Source organism: Propithecus coquereli, unplaced genomic scaffold (assembly GCF_000956105.1).
Source record: "Propithecus coquereli isolate 6110/MARCELLA unplaced genomic scaffold, Pcoq_1.0 Scaffold73, whole genome shotgun sequence".
In the NCBI taxonomy this organism is placed as follows: Eukaryota; Metazoa; Chordata; class Mammalia; order Primates; family Indriidae; genus Propithecus; species Propithecus coquereli.
This window is the reverse complement of record NW_012153396.1, coordinates 1,548,622-1,553,069: the sequence shown is the minus strand read 5'-3', so window position 1 is coordinate 1,553,069 and position 4,448 is coordinate 1,548,622.

The following is a 4,448-nucleotide window of genomic DNA, read 5'->3' as shown; positions in this document are numbered from 1 at the left end:
CTAGGATTACAGGCGTGAGCCACCGCGCCCGGCCACCAGTGCTTTTTGAAAGAGTATACTGGCTAATTTTGGGGGGTGCAGGAAACTCAGGCATTAAGTTTTCTAAATATTTTTTTAAAGGCTTCAAAATTTATCTCTCTAGTGCTTATCTCTCACCTGGATGTAGAATGGTGGACTTAGGAAACTATTTTTATAGTTTTCTGTACTCAGTCCCCATTGTTTTCATGCATAGTTCTTATAAATCCTAATAAATCCTTTTGGGCATGTATCACTCAGAGGCCCAGCAGAAAACAAAAGGCACCATGAAATTGGGTAATTTGTGGAGGACCCATTTAAAACAGAATGGACAGGTTTAGGGAAAATAACAAAGGATTGTAGTGTATACCAAGGCTAGCAGGAGAGCCACCCCACTCCTGATGGAGCAGGGGACGAGATGATTGTCTGACGTAAGAGAAAGAGCTGTTTTGAGGGGGCCTTCTGCTGGTAGCCATGGCCTTTAATAGAGCTATGCAGCTAGCTCGCAGCGCAGCAGGGAGGGAGTCAGGGGAATAAGTACCCCTCTGGTGCTCCTGCTGGTGCCACCCATTGGCTGAACCCAGCTGGAAGCCAGAGGCCAGGGAGGCCTGATGCAGTTGCTGAGGGTCGGCCTCTGCAGCGTAGAGCAGGTGGGAGGACAGACTAGAAGGGCAGATGTTCAGTATCCTCAGTCTGTACCAAGTGCAGACCTTGACCGCAAAGGCCATGTTGGAAATTACTTATTAAACCATTTGCTATCAGTATCAGGGTAAAAGTTTATAGTTTGTGATCTCAGGAGATTTTTAATAAAATATGTCCAGACTTGTAGATTTATTGCTTATAAAAAAAATTCCAAAGTCTCCCAGGCCTTCGTTCACATTCTCTCACATTTTATGAAATACGTTTTTAAAAAATATTTTTATTGTGGTAAATATACATAACATGAAGTTTATCATTTTAACTGTTTTTAAGTATATAGTTCTGTAGTGTTAGCGTTCACATTACTTTGCAACCATCACCACCATCCATCTCCAGAACTTTTTCATTTTCCCAAAATGAAATGCTATACCCATTAAACACTAACTCCTCATCTCCTCTTCCCCCCCAGCCCCTGGCAGCTGCCATTCTACTTTCTGTCTCCATAAGTTGACCACTCAGCACGTCATGATGCCCAGCTAATTTTTCTGTTTTTAGTAGAGATGGGTCTCGCTGTTGCTCAGGCTGGTCTCGAACTCCTGAGCTCAAGCGATCCTCCCACCTTGGTCTCCCAGAGTGCTGGGATTACAGGTGTGAGCCACCGTGCCTGGCCGACCTTGTAAATTTTTAAGCAACTGAGTAATACGTAAAAATCTACATTTTATTAAGATTAATCAGATTAACTGACATTTTAGTGGGGAGAAAAGAATTTTAACATTGGCTAAGAGGAGAGGATACTTAAAAAAATTCTGAGCAAATCTTGAACTCTAGTTAAGATATGCATGCTGAAGTTTGGGGGGAAATGTGGTTTATTTTGAAATGCATCAAAAAATAACATGAATTGATAAAGGAAGAAAGTGATGGATGATATGTGATAAAGTAACTGGAGTAAGATGTTAATGGTAGAATCTAAGTGGTGGGTATACAATTCTTTCAACTTCGCTGTTTGAAAAATTTCATAATACAATGTTGGAGAAACAGAAAAATGGAAATCTAAACGTTTGGAAGGAAGAAACAATGAGATTTAAAAGAAGCAATGTTTGTAGTAAAAAGAACACAACACAACAAACAAATCTGAATTCTGGTCTGGCTTAGCTATTTGTTAACTGTTAAGGTTGAGTAGATTACTCAGTGGCAGTGCTGGGATTTGCACCCAGGCACCCTGACACTAGAGCCTGGCTGTCTACCCTGCAGTATTGTGATGATTCAAGCTCCTCGTACCTGGTAGCTACTCACATGGGAGCTGCTGTTATTAGTGTACTGTCAGCTGTAGAGGATGAAGCAGAAGTCTGAGGTTTTAATGCTCAATTTGGAAGACTTATGTGACACACCAGTGTCATACATAGATAGGCAAGCGGAAAAGTAAAACTGTTTGTGGGGAAGAGATGGTTATTTTAGATAAGTGGAACTCGAGATTTTGATATAAATAGTTTCATATATTTTCTGAAAGTTCAATAAATTATTTGTTCACCAAAAATTTGCAAATGTTTTTATGTGCTGGGCACTGCTGTAGACCACAAAATAGACGATCTGTAGAACAAAACAGACGATCTCTTCCCTCACAGAGTTTACGTTCTAAAAGGGTTTGAAGAATTTTCTTTCCGAGGATATTGATGTTTCAAATGCAGAATGACCCTCCAGAGGTAGAAATGCAGGCATTCAGCAACGAGGGAAGGAGGTGGTGTTTTCACAGCAGACTTTTCTGATGTCCCTGAAATCGTGCCATACAGGCAGCAATTTCCTCTGCTTTCTCTCAAGCCCATCTGTGTTCTGATTTCCTCTGAAGTTCTTTTTACTTCCATCTGGAGTTGGTGGAACAGTTTATAGAAGCAATTTATGATTAAGTTTCAAAATACACGCTCAAGCCTCTAAAATGGCCCTGGCGTGGATAATAGTAGTTGCTTTTCATAGTGTGTACAGGGCAGAGAAGACAGATGAAATTCATCATATAATACATAAAATAGAGGACATCAAGACCTACTTTCTGGTCTCGCACATGAATCATGTAATTTAGCAAGGCTCTGACTTCAGTACCCTTCTAGGGTGTGTGTTTCTTGGGAATTACGCACTCATTCCAATCGAGGAGGAGGTCGGTCGGCAAAAGTATTTATTGAGCCAGATTCTTCTCTGCTTCTGAGTCATTTTCTGGTAGAGTGAAAAGGTTCTCAGGGAGAAGCTTTAACTCTTTCAGGTCACAAGGATTACTCCTAAATGGAGCAGAGTAGCTCTTAAGTAATCCTGGGGGGTTTATGCTAATTCTCCCCTTGATATTTTAGATAATGAAATATGTATTTAGTCTGACAGTGAGATGAAATTTGAGAAAATATAGTATAAGAAGGAAAATAATATCTACCTTGTCCCAACCTTGAGGCATTGTTTTAATAACATATAGATGGTTAAGAGGTTTGCAAAATATTCTGTTTGGTTTTAAAAAAAAAAATACTTGGGACACCACCCTTATGCGGAAATCTGACATCTGGCAACTTCAGTCCTCTGGAAGACAGCCAGAAAATAAGAAAGGGGCCTCAGAGCGCATAGAAAGTCACTGTTGAAAAACTCTGGCGCTAACACATGTCCCTTACCAGCACAGAAGAGTTTATTAGCTTCCCATTTAGAGCTCGTTTACTTTTATTTATCTGAGAATTTTAATGATTTTGATGGTATATGTGTGGTCCCCCCTCCCCAGCAGATTATAAACAGCAATGTAGAAAGAGGGTGGGAAAATAGACAGAGGAACTAAATGGAGAGCAAAGTATGGGCTGACATTAACAGAGAAAGGCCTAAAAGCTGCACAGTCCTGGCATTATATGTCACAACACAATACTGTAACGCATGGTCTTAATAATGAACTTGCATCCCTCAGCCAAAGAGCAAGTCATGTTCAGTATCTAGAAGAAGTATATTGAAGAAGTCAGAGAAATATATGTCTATTTTTAAACATGTTCAAAATTAATCAAGTTTCGATGTGTCGAAATGGTAAGCGCTGTAGTGTTTACATAGATTATGTGCTTGAAATAGCACGTTCTCTGGTGCTGCCATGTCAGTGACACAGATTTGAGCTTGTAGTTGATTATGGAAATGATGTTTTGTAATAACCCGCTAACATTGAGCAGCTACTGTACCAGCCCTGTCCTAGGTGCTTTCACACTATTAGCATACTGGGTAAGCTTTGGAGACAGACACATGTGGATTCTCATTCCACCTCTGACTTACTATGTGACCTTGGGCAGATCACATCCCCTCTCTGAACCTGTGTCCTCACCTGCCAAATGTGGACCAATACTATACAAAGGATTGTTCTGAGGACTCCATGAGTACACATTACAATGGATGGTACCTAGATATTTGGCACTGTTATAACTACTTTTATCATTGTAATCATCCTCTTAATTATTATGAAAGTATCATTATCTCCATTTTTCGGGACAAGGAAACTGAAGCCCAGAGAGTTTAATATGTCCAAGGTGAAATAACTAATAAATAAGGGAGCCGGGATTTGGGCTTGGGTCTCTGACTCCAGAAGCCTAGTGTTTTACATTCGCACATGCTGCCTCCTTAGCATGTAATTATAATTAGATTTTTTTTTTTAATACTTAAAGAAAATCTGTGGTAGGAGAAGACAGAGGGTGTGGGAAATGCTACTAACCACTTCTCTTTTCCACTGTGGACCCAAGTCATCTCATTTTAGAAAAAAGTTCCAGGTGGGAGGGAGGAGGAAGGGGTGGGTAAATTCACAC